Source organism: Ambystoma mexicanum, chromosome 3p (assembly GCF_040938575.1).
Source record: "Ambystoma mexicanum isolate Mex_15411 chromosome 3p, UKY_AmexF1_1, whole genome shotgun sequence".
Classification (NCBI taxonomy): Eukaryota; Metazoa; Chordata; class Amphibia; order Caudata; family Ambystomatidae; genus Ambystoma; species Ambystoma mexicanum.
The window spans coordinates 217,935,782-217,954,222 of NC_090925.1; the positions used below are offsets into that span (position 1 = coordinate 217,935,782).

General features: G+C 43.4%; 1 long non-coding RNA gene across 1 annotated transcript in view; it reads left to right on the top strand.

Annotated features, from left to right (window-relative positions):
- Positions 1-1,715: 1,715 nt before the first annotated feature.
- Positions 1,716-18,441, top strand: part of LOC138579520 (uncharacterized) — a 47,171-nt gene continuing 30,445 nt past the window's right edge. Inside the window, exons 1-2 of the long non-coding RNA XR_011304035.1 lie at positions 1,716-1,912; positions 2,214-2,336. This is a non-coding gene — a long non-coding RNA (uncharacterized lncRNA). The remainder of the gene's footprint in view (positions 1,913-2,213; positions 2,337-18,441) is intronic.

An 18,441-nucleotide genomic window follows, 5' to 3' on the forward strand; every position in this document is an offset into this window, starting at 1 on the left:
CATTTCGAGCCACCTGATTGGGTGAGCGCCATTCCCCTCCCCAGGTGCAAATAAAGAATGCTGACCCCAGAGAGAAGACCTCAATCGCAGGTCAGTCCTCAAGAACCATGTTTATTGATCTACTTAGGGTACAGATAAGTACACATCTTGAGAGGTAACTTCAAAGACACTGTCGCGCCCGTAGATCCATCTTCAGGCAGTGCCTCTCTCAACAGTCATGCCTGAAAAATTCTAATGAGGCACGCACGCACGCACGCAAAGTTCCATAGCCTGTGCATGACATGACAGCATTCTCTTTCATAGGCGCACATATACAGCTGATCACATAAAGCATCAGTTAACCTTTTGGAGAGAAACTCATACAATTCTATGCAATTCTATGCACATAAAATTGGCAGTCATTGAATTTTTTGGAGTCAGAATACTTTTAAAACACATAGAATTCTCGTGATTTCTATTTTTCTGAATACAAAAAACCAATTGGAAATTGAGTGTGTAAAGTCTCAATCTGGCCACAGGAAGTGTAGAGAGTAACTTGTTCAAAGAAAATACAAGTAGAAGTCGGTTTTTTAAACACAGTGAAGTCTATAAACGTCTTTATCGGTTCTTTTTATATGTTTTTGTTGTATTCTGTCTAAAAAAAAGGCTTAAATGAAGCACAGGGTTTAGGTGCCTTGAAGTAGGACTACAATGCTTCTGTCTTATTGCAATAACATGGCATCCCATTGCTTGTATTATGTTTAAAACTGTTTCATTTCTCTAACCTTAGATACCTGAAAAAGTTCGATTTCTACATGGCAAAGCAGGGCTCGGTCAGCAGCATCTGAAGATTGCAACCTTTCACAGAGTGGGGACACACAAGCAGTCCTTTTCAGGGGGCAGGTGTCACCATTTCGGAATTTTATAATTCATCCACATTGGTTTTTGTAACGTGTCTTTTGGTAACTTTTCATTGCTTAATGTTGGAGCTTTTGCCCTATGTCTGTTCAAAGAGATGTGAGCTTAACCAATAAACAAATAAAACTGGTCAAACCGATCCAATGGGGAGACCTGGCGAGGTAAGTCTCTGGGTATGTTCCCCCTGGACGACACAGGCACAGCTTCCTGTGCTGGCACAGGGAGTGATTACTTAGATCTGAGGCCTGGCTTCAAGTGCAGTGCATGGACTGTTACATGAAGCCCTCCTTCTGCAATGCGTTTCCCTCACTATCCCGGGCTCTGATTCCTGCACTCATTTGGGGCTCTGTGTAATTAAAGGGGCTATTAAGGTGAGTAGCAGGAAATCATTCTCTGTTGATCCCTTGCTTTGTGTTCTGTGATCTTGCAAGGGATTGGGGGTTCGGAGGGACAGGGGGGCGGAGTCCCACAGCTGCATTCCTTATGACTCCTCAGCCATTGTTTCTTGTGGTGGTGCAGTGACAGGTGAAGTGGCCCTCACTTGTGTATCTCAGTCTTGTGAGCTCTTACCTGGCATCAGGACTGAGATCACCAGGACATGGTGCTCATTCTGTCTTTCCTTTTCCATCTCTCAGCCCAAAAAGTCCTCAGCAGGCAAGGAAATGACACTCAGGTTCCTCTTCATTACTGCCATCTTCCCTGCTCCCCAGGACAGAGTGGAGACCGAGTGACATCACAGAGGGGAGGCTGATGACCTCACAGCAGTCTGGTCTGGGACCTCACAGATGGAAGGCAGGTGACATCATAGGAACAGGAACATTGCAGGGCAGGAGCCCTTACAGATGGACCTGCCAAGGGGGGAAGTCTGCCTTCTCAGGTTGCTGAGGCTGCTTCATGAGGATGGACACAGCATTCTAATTTGCTCACATCTGCCACAGGTGTCAGGGGCTGCAGAGGTGCAAACCAAGAAAGGTCTCCTGAGCTGGGCACTTTCTATTGTGAGGCTAGAAAGCAGGTAAGTGTCATGCTCCAAGATGGAGGCTTTGTAGGATACATTTTCATTCGCTGCTCCAAATTATCCAGACTTCCCTCTGGTCCTTGAGGTATTCCTAATGGCACTAGAGACATTTCCAGTTTCAGTGCATAGTAATACTACACAGCCTTCTCTTGTGTCATTGCCAGAGTAAAGGGGCCATATTACTTCTCCTGGAATGGCAAAAACCCTTGCAATGGGGTAAGATTAAGGTTACCATGCGACCCCATATCATCAGGGACAGCTTATTCCCGGGTTGACTTTTATTTTGGTTTTACTACAGGTCATTTTGTTCATTTGAAGTGACTCAAGATTAAAAAATTACAGAATGCAACTGATGGAGAAATGGAAGGCCAGGAATGGGGAATAGTGTCCCCGGTTACATGGAGACATCTGGCAAATTTAGGTGAGACAGAATCTGCAATTTCCTAAATTCTGGTTTAGATGTATCAATTGCTGTACTCTCCCCCTTGGCACTGCGCCTCATGGTGCCCATCTCATGAACACAGACTAGGCACTGTGCAGTTTGATCTTATGATAACCTTCCTGCCCCGTTACCCCCAACACTTTACTGGTTTATGCAGTGGTTTATGTTCATGTATTTGTATTTGTATTTTATTGTTTATATAGCGCTTTACTCCAAAGCGCTTCACAGTTTAACAGCAAGAAACACAACAAACATGGAACATAGAAGCAATAAAATAGGAGAGATCATAGGGGAGACATGGAAAGATAAAGGAACAGGAAGATGGAGTGGGGAGGAGAAAGAAGAGGAGGAAGGGGAGAGAAGTCAGGGAGGGGGTGAAGAAGGAGTGATTTTAAGGAGGAACGGAAGGAGGAATAGGTGGACATGGAGCGGATAGTGAAAGGAAGGGAATTCCAATGTAGGGGGGCAAGGAGCTGGAAGGAGCGGAAACGAGAAGAGGCACAAGGAGGTGGAGGAACAGAGAGTAAAAAGAGATCAGCAGAGCATAGGGAACGAGAGGGGGCATAGAAGGAGAGCAGAGAGGAGAGGTGAGGAGGGGAAAGGTCATGAAGAGATTTAAAAACGAGACAAAGGAAGTGGAATTGAAGTTGGGAGTGGAAGGGAAGCCAGCCTAGGTTGGAAAGTGAATTGGAGATGGAATCATGGGGTGAGAGAAGGCAGACGGTATGGGTGACAGAGTGGTAGAGGGATTTAGAGGGGTGAGATGGGAAGAGGGGAGACCTAAAAAGATAGAAGAACAGTAGAAAAGGTGAGAAAAGATGAGGGAAGAGATTAAGAGTTTGGTATGGAAAGTGAGCGAGGAACAGACTTTACAGATATTAAAGAGGTGATAGCGACATGAGCGAGTAGTAAGGGAAATGTGGTAAGTAAAGGAAAGGGAAGAGTCAAAGTAGATTCCTAGATTCCAGGCATGAGCGGAACTAGGAAGATCAGATGGGGAGAAATGAATGGGAGGGGGGGGAGGGAGGAGGAAGTGTGTTGGAAGGGAAGAAAAGGACTTCAGCCTTGTCAGTATTAAGAGAGAGAAAATGCAATGACATCCAGTTTTTAATGGCAGTGAGACAGGAGGAGAGTTTTAGATGATAGTCAGGGGTGAAGGAAGAGAAGGAGAGGAACAGCTGAGTGTCATCAGCGTAGAAATGGTGAGAAATTCCAAAAGAGGAGATGAGAGGAGCGAGAAGTGAGGTATAGAGAGGGAATAAGAAGGGTCCGAGGACAGAGCCTTCTGGAACGCTGTAGTTCAGAGGGAAGGTGGAAGAGGTTTGACCGCCCCAAGAGACGGTGAATGAGCGGTTGGACAGGTAAGAGGAGAGCCAGCTAAGGACTGAGTCTTTGAAGCCAAAGGAGGAAAGAGCATTGAGAAGTAAGGGGTGATTGACAGTATCAAAAGCAGGGGAAAGGTTAAGGAGAACAAGGATTGAGGATTGCTTAGCATAGCGAGCGGTAAGAAGAGAGTTAAGGACATAGGTGAGTGCAGATTCAGTGGAGTGTTTGGGGCGGAAGCCAGATTGAGAGGGGGGAAGGACAGAGAGGTTAGAGATAAAGTTCTAAAGTTGAGAATAGGCAAGGCGTTCGAGTAGTTTAGAGAGGAAAGGTAAAAGTGAGATTGGACGAAAGTTAGACGCAAGAAGGGGATTGGCAGAAAGCTTCTTAAGGATAGGGATAATAGTGGCATGCTTGAAGGCAGTAGGGAAGGTGGCCGTAGAAAGACAAGTATTGAAGAAGGAGGTTAGATAGGGGATTAGTAGGAGGTAAACCCTTAGTAGTACCTAAGTAGGGGGTTCCTGTAGTGGATTTTCCCTCCGTGACATGCTTTCCTCTCTTGGGCCAGTCCTAAGCATCTCCTTGCCAGGCTGGGATTAGAGACTTGCTGTCTGCATGCTGTTGGAAGAAGGTTGTGCTGCCGGCATTTTTTCCAACTGTCGGCATCTTTTTAGCAAGCTGCGTGGCAAAGGAACAGAAGGCCACGCTACACATTTTCTGACTGGAACATAGCAGTAGAAGGGGCGGCACAGGGAAAACAGTTTATGTGGTGGCTGAAGTAAAGAAAGTAATGTCTCCTTTTTATCAGAGCTAGACGTCGGGCAGTATCATCAGCAGCAGGACTCTGGGTGGGTGGGTGCAAGATCCAGCATCAAGAGCATGAACCGGGGAGAGGAAAACATGGCAGTGGAGGAACTGCTGATGACTATCTGCCAACAAGGGGATTTGGGAACAGAAGGTGAACCGTTAAAATTGGCCTACCCTCCAGAATGGAATCTGGAGGCATCAGTAGGTGTTAAGTGGACCTGCCCACCACAAAGTACAGTGGACATCATTTGTAGCAAGCATACTTCTGGGTTGAATGGGGCGACCAGAAGATTGTCTAGAGCAAAGAGTGCCCTAGGTGCTCATGCAAAGGAGTGCAGAATCACGTGCTCCTGATGACTGATTGACCTTCAGGTTTGAATGGATTGGCATCAGAGGGCTTTCCAGAGTAGGACAGTTCCCAACAGGATGGCACAGGGTACAACTTCACACCACCAAGAAACCTGGGAAACAGGTTGATCACTGAGGTGTTTGTTCAATGGAGGGCTCAGTTCACAGCGATCCCTCTCCTTCCAGTCATTTGCCCTGTGCAAGGAGCCGCTGGACTAGCTTGTTGTCCTAGTGAGGGAATTTTAAATAGAGTGGCATTAATATATCTCACTCCTGCTATAATCAGGGTAAGCTGATTCCTGGCCCAGATCCTATGCCAAAAGCCCTCAAAATTAAAGGGGCTGGTATCATGTATAAAAGTTCTAAAGGCCTGCATTGCAAGTCAAATGTACACGGGCCACTCCTGGTTACAAATGTGGTCTTTGGGGTTGCCTAGTTTCCATTTATCAGTAAAGACAGCAATTGGCAACATGTTAAGGTGGAATCTCATGAGGGTGTTCCTTAGGCCAGCGTTACGGAAATTCACCAAATACTTTGGGAGCACGTTTCGCTTTTTTCTGTGCAATCCAGATCAGAACAAGGTGAAGAGTTCCCCAGCTCGGTCTTAGTAGTAGCCCAGTCTAAGTCCAACAATCTGTGTTTGGATATAACCAGGTTTAAAATGAGATCCTCCTTGGTGTCACTCCTTTGAGAGAGGGTGTAATCATAAACCATTTTATGTTTTTCGTCAGCATTCTGGTTCTCCAAACTATGCCCTAATCCAGAATGTTTGGGACCATCCTGCAATTAAACCAACCTCTCTAGTGGGAAAACGTATCTAGTGGTCCGCCTCCACTAGAAAGGCCCCACTCTAGGATATCTCTATAGGGCCTTGATTTAACAATCTCCAACCCCGGTTCCTTGCAAGTTTAGTACAAACAGGTCTGCCCCAATCTTGAAAAAGCATTAGGTAAAATACAGCAAGGCTGCCAAGGATTTAAGCCTCGCAAAACGAAGTTCTCTTTTCTTCATGAGCCTTTTCATAGTTCGATGTATTCTGCAAATGACCTTCACTGTCGCCTGTGACGACCTTGCCTTCTAAAATACAGGCTTCCCTATTATTTCTAATCATATGAAACAGGAGCACCCTAAACGGTTTTCCCGCTTATGCTCTTCATCATCTACAGCAACAGCTGTACCCTGACAATTGTGGTAAGGTTGTGAATTACCACTATGTTTGGTGTTGCCTAAAAACTCAGCCGCCTAGGTAGGAAGCCATCAAGGGTGACCTGCTGGATATCTATCTGTTGTTTCCAAGTAATGTAGGTGCATTTACGACCCAATATATCTTTCCATTTGCCTTTCAGTGCCCCTTTTTTGTTTTCTTCACCAAAAGAGTGGCCCACAACCCAAACCATCTTTCTTCTGGGGGGGGGGGGGGTGGATATAAATGTTCTTTTTAATTTTTACTACATTCTATTCTATCCTATGTACACTTTGCACATAGTTTAATGCTCAGCCTGTCTCTGCCCTCTCTTATGATCCTGCAACCTTTCCTATTTGGATAACATTGGGCCTCATTACACGGATGGCGGAGAACCATGGCGCTATTAGGGCCATGGTTCATGCCGGTAAAATACCGGCACCGCCTTGGCGGAAAGGGGAATTACCGCCCCATTCCAAAGTTGGCGGGGCGGTAATTCCCCCTTCTACCATTGCCCTTCCCCATTCCCATTTTTGCCCCTCAGGGCATAATGGGAATGGGGAAGGCGCTAATTACGGTACCGCAAATTGCGGTACTGTACTCCCTGGGTCCCTTTGCGGGTTGGTTTTTAACGCCCCCAACCCGCAAAGGGACCTCGTAGTAAGGCGGTAAGGATTTACCGGTACCGGTATTTTACCGGTACCTTTAAATCCTTACCGCCATCCGTGTAATGAGGCCCATTGTTTTGTTTTCTGCCAGGCTGAAACATGTGTGGAATGCAACAGTATTGTCCTCCCCTTCATGGTCTGATTTACAGTTTGTATTCATCAGATGCCCAGTGACCTAGCCTTATCGATTCTGGCACCAGACCTTCACTGAACACGGTGGTCGCTGCACCTATCCAGAAGGAAAGAGGGTGAAGACTTTGCCTCTGTAGGATAACCAGACCGAATTTGAGCCAAGAGGGAATTTTAGGGACATCTCATACTCCTGCAGAAGGGTTATACCAGTGTCCAAGTGTATAATGGTGTTGTAGCCTGCAGCCGGTGTGTGTGGCTTAGCACTGATGTGAGACACTGATGAGAATTCATACAAACCAAAGAAAGGTGCAAGCATAGTGTAGCTTGAATAGAATACCAAAGCATAGCGTAGCATAGCACAGCATTGTAGTGTAGCTTTAGTGTAGGGACTAAGAAGCATAACACTACTAATCTGAACATACTAATAAATAACCCATACATACTAAAATGATTGGTGTTTAGAATCTTGCAAACTATTGGCACATACTGGGGGTGTAGTTACAGACCGTAGGCACAGACTCTGCGATGCAGGTTAGAAAATAAAATGCAAGAATTAAAACTGTTTTACAGTGTGGACATGAAGGCTGCACGACGGATTTGCAGAATCATTCTTCCTGAAACAGTGCTTTATGTATGAGCGGGCACCACAGGAAACTAGAAGGCAAGTGTTTGAAATATCCAGAGCCACTGAGCTGAACACTGTACAAAGGTGACAGGGGCAGGGTTCGAAATTTAGATTCGATGAGCATGGGCTAAAACCAGCCCCTGGGTGTCGGTCATCCCCCTGTAGGCAGGAGCTACTGTAGGGAACCAGGAGCTACAAGAGATGCTCCTTAAACTCTTTGTGCATTTTATATGAACTATTGTGTTTGAATGTATACTAGATGTGTTCTAATTCTTCTTTATTAACATTCGCAAATGCTCAAAGTTAATGTCACATTTACATGTTTGAAGGGTGCCAGTTGGCCCTAGGAACCAAGAGTAGCTCCTCGTAGTTGTTAGTTTCAAGCTAACCAGGCTCCACTATGCTAAAAGCAGAAGCTAAATAGCTCCCAGGTCCCCTCAATTTCGAACCCAGGGGTAGGAACAGAGAGCCTTCTGTAAAACTACAAGAGTTGACATGCCTGGCCATGCTGGAGGATGGATGACATCACGGCCAGGGCTGGAAAATTATATGGATTCTGTAGGGAGCAAAACGAGAAGTGGGATTGCAGAGTGAAGGCTTGAAAATAGAGAGATAAAGGAAAGTAGGGGTTTTGGCCTTTTTGCCAAGAGAACAGGGAACCAAGAGGAGAGGGGAGAGAAAAGAAAAAGTCAGAGAGTTTGGGTTGCTGGACTGTCCTGAGCCACGCTGCCTATGTGCTGTTCTAGGAGGCTGGAAGAAAAAGGAGACTGTCGAGTGGCTTCACTGGGCAGCAGTCAGCAGTGGCAGAGATAAAGAGAGCCCATGTGCTTCAAAAGGGGTGTTGCTGTCAACGGCCCACAGACAGAGCTATTCCAAAACCTTTGGTAAGCATAAAAGTGACAAATGAAGAGAGACTTCTACATGTTTTAGATAAACATGCCCTGATTAGCGTAGTCAAATTAGGCACCAGGCGAACCCCTTTGTTTTTAATACACTGGAGAGCAAATGTGTTTTTCTATATGAAGATAGCCACTAGTAAAAGAAGGGAGTTTCTGTGCTCCCAAAGCTGTAACAGCTCAAGGTTGATAACAAAAAGAAAGTGTGTCTTGTGTCAAGCTTGAAGAAGGAGGCCTACTTTGCGGTGTGCGGAGAAGAGCTCTTTGATTGGTGTGAGAGAAGCCAGGAAATGGTACTGAAATAGCTGTCGATATAACCGCATTGCATCATATTCACAGATTGTGAAAACATTATGTGCAGATAAATCAGAATATGTTTTTTTCTTCTCAGTTTGTCTCCAATGTTACATGTTCCCAATGATTGCACATTGAGTTCCTTTCTGTGTGTTTTTATTATGAACTGCAGACAATCTATAATGTGAATTATAGAATAATGAAAGCCGAGCATGGCTGGTTATTGTGTGGCATGTTTAATTTTGTAATATGCAGAGGGTACAATTTGGTACAACTATAACTTCAAAAGCAAGATAAAGTTTAGAGCACTCTGCACAATACGAAGCCTGGTAAGGACCTTAGTGCCCCAAATACAAGGATACATTTTGCAATGAGCTGATCTCCAGGCTAGAAATCAGAGAAACACATAAGACAGCACATGAGATTGTAGAAACCAAGAGGTAAAAATATCCAACATTGCTCAAACATGCCCTACCTATTGAATCTCCTAACACCACCTTGTACTAGAAACTAATCAGTGGTGTAGAATTCTGGTGCACTTGTAGATAAACTCCCTGTGCAGCCGTTACCCTAAAATATTTTTCTACTAACGCCAATGGCCATTTTAGGTCAGTACACAACCTGCCCAACTTCCATATTCTTCTCTTCACTCTTGAATCTGGTTTAAAGAAACCTATCCTCATCTGTACTTCCCATCCTTCCCACACAAAATCACCTAATAGTAATGCCACTGTCATATGAACTGCTCTTTGTTACCAACTCACTTTTGTGCATGGTGCCAAAGAAAGCCATTGTCTCACCTGACCTGAAAAGCATTTCTTCATATCATGTGTGGTATCCTGCCTCTAATTCATTTATTACACTCTTGAGTGCTCTAAAATCCATGGGCTGCCTTCTTCCTACCGTCTAGCTTGACCCAGCCTTTTAACGCAGTACTAATCTGCAAGATTTATCTGGCATCCCTACCCTCAGCATCTTTTGAGGGGTGATGGGAATCAGGTGTGCTGCTACCCGGGAATGAAGATTACTCCAGTTTACAGCACATGGAGTCTTGATTCTATTAAAGACACAGAGGCGAGCATTATGCTACAACTTATTTATCTCAATATCTTCAGAAGTTGCAACAATTTAAACTCCTTAACAAATAGAAAACAATTTTTTGTTGGAAAACTACAACTCCCAACAGAGTCTCTCAGTCCAGTAGTCCTTATGGCTGACTTCCTGTCCATGGAACCTACACCTCACTTCCTGCCTAGGTCCCGTCCTCTTCTTTGGATGCTCTGGACAGTCCCGCAGAAAACAAGTCAATTTCCTGAAAATAATTAGAGTCCTTTGACAACTTGATTCACCACTGGGCCTGAATCGAGCTCATGAAACTCAACCCACGCTGCGCATGGATCCTCCGCTCCCCGTAGCTAAGCGGGCAGCACCTTCAGTTGTTCTTCAGGTCCTCCGCTGAGGATGAAAGCAGACAAGATGTCAGGGCAGGAGTACGTACAACACAGAAAAGCAATATGATCTGATACAACATGTAAGAAATGAACTGTGCATACTATCTGGACGGGAAATAATGCTTGACTCCATGTCTTTAATACAACCAAGATTCCCTGTGCTTTAAGCTGGGGTAATCTTCATTCTATGTCAAGACCGGAGGCAAGTATTATGCTTGTTGAAAGCTCTGTACCCCTCTCACTGCCACTGAAGTAACTGGCTTGAAATAGAACACCTTGAACGTGCTATCAGTCGTCCAATCTGCGGCTTCCAGAATGTCCGCCAGCGGAGTGCCTGCGCTGAATGCCTTGGAAGCCATCGCTCTGTAATAAAGATGTATGTTCAACATGGTATAAAGGAACACACTTATCAGCTGCGAGAGTAGCACTGTAAAAGGGGATGGGACTCATTCTGATGCTTGTGAAAAAAAATGCAATACAATCCATAATACAACTAATTCATAAATACAGGGGCACAGGTAAGTATAATCAAACTTGTTGGTAGGCTGAAATGCAATAAATAGGCCTCAAAAGCTTGCTTTTGCAGAAAACGTGGTTAGCGGTTTATGTGCAGAGAAAGGCACTGTGGCTGGTGACTTAGTGCAGAGTCTGCGATCCCAGGCTAGTACTGAAAGAAGTATACAATAGTAGTTATTTTTCGAGGTCATAGATTAGAGCTCACAGGTTCCGACAACAAGTTATGGATGCATGACCATTTTATAATTTAGAAATCACTTGTAAAATACATTTTTCTAATGGAACCAAAAAGAATCACAGCGATTTCAAATTGTCACATAGTATATTTTCTCTGGAAAAAAGTTAGAGTGTCCCTGATATGCAACATTTGTGTAGTAGTACGTCCGCGGTTGAAGGCTCTGACGGTGATATAGTGGTAAGCGCTTCTCATGTGAACGTAGATGAAGCAACCGGGGCAGATGATTAAAGTTTCGCTGGTTATCTCAAATGTTTCAAAGAATTAACTTTGTGCGGTGGGAATTGGGGGTGGATTGTGATACCACATATTGTAATTGAGGGCGGTGTGGGAAGGTTTGGGACCAAATTATTGAACATAATGTATGCTTTTCTATAAGGGTTAAAAAGTGCAAACACTAATCAGCTTTGTGTGTGGAGATGTTTTCATGTTGCACAATCATGAATGCTAATTACTTTGTATTGTATAAAGTTCTAGATTTAGGGGTGTTTCTTTGACAGCACCTTTTCACGCAGTTCTGTTCCGTGATCCATTTGAAATTGCTGCCCCAGCAGCGTCTGGAGCACCGAATAAAACTGTGTTACTTCTTGCACCGGAGTACACTCCCTTTTGACTACTTTGTAATTTTTTGCTGATTTTCGAGTCGACCCCTGACACAGCTCCCTGAACACAGTGCGCCCCACATCTGGACCGATTGAGCGCCGCCTGCTCCCTTATTTTGCACACCCACCTGGCTATAGTGGCGGACTCCACCCCCTTATGAGTCTTCCTACGTGCTATGAGTAGTTGTGTCACTCCTGGGGGCCTAAAGTTAGCTGTCCGGGGTTCGTATTCCTTAATGCAGGACGCCACACACAGCTGAGGCTGTGCTGGCAAGTTAGGGTAAGAGTTTGAAGAGGAAGCCTCTCAAATTCAGGAACTGTTTTTGTACCCCACATTTCCTGCAATAAATCAAACAATTTAGCTGCACTGGTCATGAGAGCATGAAAGGAGCCAATCTCATCAGGGGGAGAACCTCTGATAAGAGGGGCATCAGGTTCACAATCCCCTGGAACCAGATAATCAAATTCATCTGCAGTATCAGTATGGGTAGAAAAACCACCATGTAAAGCGTCTTCCTCGGACAAGCTATCTGTAACAGTATCATCAAGACAAGGGGCCAGTGTACCGATGCATGAGGGGCATCCAGTCAGAGGCACAGGCAGCAGGCTTCCCAGTCAATCCTGACATGGAGGAAGGAGGCAATCTAGATTGCAATTAATTCTGAGACAAGAGTCCTTAATGTAGACAGTATGTCCATTGACAGGTCATCTAGCTCTGGATGACTGGGAGCCGGTCTCAGATGCGGATGCCCTGAGGTACCAATAGGTGCACGTGGGGGTGGCATGACAGGAGGAGGTTGTGCTTGAAGTGATGGAGGGTCCTCCTCGTATTTGTCCTACAAGAACACACCTTCTAGACCTTCAAAGTCTATTATCTTTTCTGGAGGAATCATGGAAGGACCTGGAACTGCGTTAGGCACATTATGGAGCCAATGTAAAGAATGCCTGTGTATATCTTGAAGGGGAACCAGAATGATCCCAGGGATGAGCGGGTACTGCAGCAACTAAAGACTTAGTCGCTGCTGAATCCTGTTGATTGGAGGTCCCTTTAGTAGCAGAGGTTGCAGATGACGAAGAATGCACCTCGGTCGTGCACAGGGTTGTTGTAGCCGTGGCAGTAGTTGAAGGAGGTCTTTGCACTGTCAATGGGGTCGTCAATGACAAATCCATCATTGGAGCCGTGGGCGAAATCGTAGATGGAGTGCAGTACTTGACATGTTCATGTGCAGTCGAGGAAAGCGGCATCGATGTGGCAGATGGAGTCGTCAAAGGGTGTTTCTTGTTAGCCATAGACTATGAGGTCATTGATGGGGAAGTAAAAGTTGTGGACGAAGAAGAGTTAGCCGCCGAGGTTGGTAACGATGGTGCCCTTTACAATGTCGTTGATGTGGCCGTCAATGGGGTGGCTGCCAGAGTCTTGATGGCATGTCCCTTCTTCACCCTCTTACCACAGGAAGACTCCTCATGAAACTGTGACCTCTTAGAAGAGGTAATACCCTCCTAGGGTCTGCTTGGACAGAGAGTGGCATAGCTTCGGACAGAGGCCCACTCAGAGGCCACAGCACCTTTGTCCAACCAGGTCATCAACTTTCTGTGATGGTCCTTGAGCATCTTTTTAGAGAAGGAGTGACAAATGGAACAGTTGTTGATGTCGTGGTCTGGGTACAGGCAGTAAAGGCAGTCCTTCAACAGTCTTTAATATAGACATTCTTTAGGTGACAGGTGGAACATGCCTTGAAGAAACTCTTCTTCTCGGAGTCTGCTATAATGTCAAAGGACACACCAACAAGGTCTCGACGATTGAAGCTGAAACAGCCAGCAAAAGGCGATGATACGCTGATACCCGACCACTGGTGTAAGAGTCGGAGATCAGAACTTCTCAAAGTCTTAAATATTGATGAACGGAATGACATTTTATCTGAAAATCGTTGAAAGATGTAGAGAATGTTTTGAGAACTCCCAACACTTAACGTGTGGTTTAACAATCTGAATATGGCGTACGGAGGTAGAGCTAGAGGGGATCTGTTTATTGGATGTGGGGCAAAATGACCCAACATGACTGTAAAAGAGAACTAAAGTGACAGCAGTTTTAACATTGAAATGTACACTACTTTTAATGTTACACCGGATTCCCAGCCTTACGACTGGAAATATTCAAGCAACACGTGAATCTATTAAGGGTCAAATGCTGGAGAAATATAACATTCAAAGGAGCAAGATTTCTGTGCACAAGCCTCAGTTAGGAGATAACTTGGTTTATCTGTCACTCCGGTTATTTCAGTTCCTTGCTACTGGAATTGTGGAGAGAGGTCATTTTCTTCTAACATCCTCGTCGCCAATTTTATGAAGCCACCGTCCACGCAATATGCTTTTATTTTGGAACTTTATTATGAGAAACGACCTTCATAGGACCCCCAGCACAGCCAGGATACCCAGAGGCACAACCAGTCAGGATTCAACTGAAACTATTAGAACATAAACAAGAACACTCAGAAATGCATGGAACCTTGATGGAAGACAACTCCAGGTGACATTGTATCATTCCACTGAAGTCTCATTACAACACATCTGCCCCCTTTTAATAAACACATACTCGTACATGGGACCTTACACCTACCCAAACACTATTACGCACCACTCCTTCTCACCACAGCAATTCTGCCTTGTTTCAGACTTCACCACCCATAACATGTACTGCTCCCTTCGAAACTGCAACAACCTTCACGTGATCTGAATACAGTGAGTCTCCTTTTGTCAGGGTCCGGCTTGACTGAATTCCACAGGAGCTGATGCTGGCCCCACAGACCCTCACCAGGAGTTCACCTTTCAACCCTTAAATATAAGCTGAGTTGAAAACCCCAAGAAAGGGAAAGGGGAATTTGGAGAAAATAACAACGGAGACACTGCTGCCCTTCAACCATCTGGTAGGCTCTGGTATCTGTGGTAAACAAATACACCTGGTTACTTATATAATAAGAAAACTTCTTTTCTAAACTTATGCTAAATAAACTCTTAACTCTTTACCTCTTAAACCTCAGTAAAAGACTTAGAGGTTAGTAATCTTTGTGGAATATCTTGTAAATATATCTTGTGTTGTGCAAATAGTTCAAGCCAATCTAGTCTCTTTAGAATCCTAAAGTGATGGCCTTTGCAACATCTTTTCAGAATTAGATATTCTTCTTACTTCAAAGTTCTTTTGACCTTATGTAGTTTTCAATGCTTACATAAATTGCAGTCTTTCTCTGAAAACATTGAGTTCTATTTGCATAGATTACTTTAAATTATATTCTTTAACTTCCTGGAATACTGCTTTCTTTCTGCGTGTGAATTGTTTTCCTTATTTACACATTTACACAAAGAACGTATAGTTTCTTCCTTAACAAGCGGGTGCGATAAACACGTGAAATCAGAAGACGTGAAGAATTGTCTTCGCGTGTAAAATACACACGCAATTATTTTACAAAACCCGCGCGCGTGAAAAAAAATACGTAAACGCGATAAAAATAACACGCGCTGATAAAAATGGACTCGCGCTCTATCGCAACCCAACACGCGCTTTCTCTTGAGACGTATTTCGCGTAAAAAAAATGTACACGCGCTAAAGTTAACTTGCGCAATTCTTTTGGGCACGCGCTCTATCACAAAACCACACGCGCTTTCTCAGGAAACGTCTTTCACGTGAAAATTGTACACGCGCTAAAATTCACACGCGCAATTCTTTTTGGCACGCGCTCTATCGCAAACCACACGCGCTTTCTCAGGAAATGTCTTTCACGTAAAAAATGTACACGCGCTTTAAAAAGAACACGCAAACGACAACTTGCGAGCTCGCGCACACATTAAACAGTCTTGAAGAACATTACACGCAGTTAATCAACTTTTAAATCCTACGCACAATCTTCAAGCTTGTTTTCCTTATAATAACTTTAACTGTAAATGTCTCTTTTCTCAAATGAACTTGAAACTTGTTTACTCTTTAAGTTTTCTTATAAAAGAAAATGAAAGTTCACTGTGACAATCTCAAAATCTTTAAAAGAACGATCCCACCTGATGACTTCTTGTTCAAATTGGATCAGCAAACGATATTCTTACTTCTTTGGTAGATTTTCTGAGCTCTGGAAAGGCCTTACTTAAGGAGCTTAACTAATATACAACCAGCCACTGAATTTCTCTGGATGAAAGGCAGTTTAGAATCTTGCTCATCTCCCAAGAATCAAACCCATTGTCCTCTCCACCAATCAGGCAACCAAACATATCATTGTTTCTTTAACCAATCAGATTAAGTTTCTTTCGCTCCATCTTGACTTGGGCAAGCACAATGTTAATTCTATGAACAAACTCTTCCTGTTACTAACCCAGCCAGTTCTGAAAGCACAACTAACCCAGCCAGCTCTAAAGGCACAATGTTAATCTTGTTACTCTTCCTGTTATTAAACTAGCCAGTCCTGACAGTACCCCCCTCTTCAAAGCCCTGTCCCAGGGCCTGGTTTAGCAGGGAACCTCTTGTGAAACTGTTTTATCAATTGAGGGGCATGTACATCTACTTGATCCTCCCAAGATCTTTCCTCAGGACCGTATCCCTTCCAGTCAATAAGATATTGTAAGGTACCTCTAACAATCCTGGAATCTAAGATTTTCTTAACTTCAAACTCTTCGTCATTTTCCTCTGTGTAAACTGCTGGTGGTGGTTTTCCTAATCTAGTTCCTGACACACAAGGTTTCACTAAGCTGACATGAAATGTAGGGTGACTTTTGATACTTGCGGGTAATTTCAGTTTGATTGCTACGGGATTTATTATTCTTTCTATTTCAAATGGACCAATAAATCTCGGACTAAATTTAGTTCTTCCCTTTAAACGTAGGTTTTTTGTGGACAACCAAACTTTTTGACCCACCTGATAATGTGGTGCTTTACGACGTTTCTTATCAGCAAATGTCTTAAATCTTAGCTTACTTTTTTCTAAGGTTTCTTTAGCTTTCACTAAACCATCTCTAATACAAGTCAATCGCTGCTCAACCTCTGGATTGGAATACTCAGATGGCAACACTTCTTTCAAAAATCGTGGGTGGAAACCATAGTTGCTAAAAAATGGAGAATACTTAGTAGAATCCTTGACAGAATTGTTATAACTAAACTCTGCTAGCCAAAGAAGATCTACCCAACTTCCTCTTTCTTGCCAAAAAGCTCTAATATATTTTTCCAATTCTTGATTTACTCGCTCTGTTTGGCCGTTGGTCTGTGGGTGATAACCTGAAGAAAGTTTTACCTCAATTCCCAACTCTGTACAGAAAGCTCGCCAAAACTTAGAAATGAACTGAGACCCTCGATCTGATACAATTTGTGTTGGTAGACCATGTAATCGTACTACTTCTTGCAGATTCCTTGCAGAAGCCTCTCCTTTCATGGGAATGAAATGTCCAGCTTTCGTTAGTAAATCCACAACTACTAATACTGTAGTGTAACCTTGATCTTTGGGAAGATCTACAATATAATCCATAGAGATTGTAAACCAAGGACTAGGGGGTACTGGTAATGGATTTAATAACCCAGATGGTTTTCCTCCTCCTGACTTTACTCGAGCACAGACTTCACATGTTTTCACATAGTCTTCAATATCTTTTTTCATTTCTTTCCACCAAAACTTTCTCTCAACCAGTTCAATAGTCTTACGAATTCCAGGGTGACCTACCAACTTGGATTCATGACATTCTTGCATAATTTCCTTTTGCAGTTCCTTGCTTGGAAGGTAAATTTTAGAGTGGACACATGGAAATCCTTCAATTAAATGTCTTCCAGAATCCTCCGCTAACCAAGATTGAATTTCATCTTCTGGTAATTCCTTTAGAATCTTTTTAAGAAGCTGATTCTCATTCTTTGTAGAACTTAGAATAAATTTTTCTTCTGCAATCACTGGTTCTGGTAATAATTGATTTTCAACTTCTCCCGAAGATCCTTGGCGTGATAAAGCATCCGCTTTACTGTTTAACCGCCCAAGCTTGAATGTTATCACCAAATCGTATTCTGAAAAGAAAAGTGACCACCTAAGTTGTCAAGGTGATAGTGTTCGAGCAGATTTCAAAAACAGAAGATTTCGATGATCGGTTAAAGCGGTTACTGTGAATCTTGCTCCCAACAGATAATGTCTCCATTCCTGAAATGCTTTCTTGATTGCCAGGAGTTCTCTGTCTGTAATTGTGTAGTTCACTTCTGCTGGAAGCAATTTCTTAGATAGATAGGCCACAGGATGCAACTGTCCAGTTTCAGGATGCCTTTGAGAAAGCACTGCTCCAATTGCAACATTAGAAGCATCTGCCTCCACAAAAAATGGTTGTGAAGGATCTGGGTGTAATAAGATCGGTCCAGATGTAAAACAGTTCTTCAATGTTTTGAAAGCTTGATCCGCTTCATCTTTCCACTCAAATTTCATTCCTTTCTTCAATAATTTGGTGATAGGAGCAACAGTTTGAGAGAAATTTTTAATGAATCTCCTGTAAAAGTTTGCAAAGCCCAGGAAGCTTTGGATATCTTTAACACAAGTTGGAGTTGGCCACTGTTCAACTGCCTTAATTTTCTTCATATCCATTTCCAAACCTTTGGGAGAAATCATAAAACCTAAAAATTCCACTTCTCTGGTATGAAATTGGCTCTTTTCTAACTTAGCAAATAGTTTATTCTCCCTTAGTCGTTGTAACACTTTCTTTACATGTTCTTCATGTTGCATTAGATCCTTAGAATAAATGAGAATGTCATCTATGTATACTACTACAAAGATGTCAATAAAATCTCTTAATACCTCATTTATAAAAAATTGAAAGGCTGCGGGAGCGTTACACAATCCGAATGGCATTACTTGATATTCGAAAAGACCAAATTTTGTTCTAAATGCCGTTTTCCATTCATCACCTTGACGTACTCGCACGAAATGATATGCACCACGAAGATCTAGTTTGCTAAATACTGAGGCTCCTTGAATCTGGTCTAACATTACTGATATTAAAGGCAG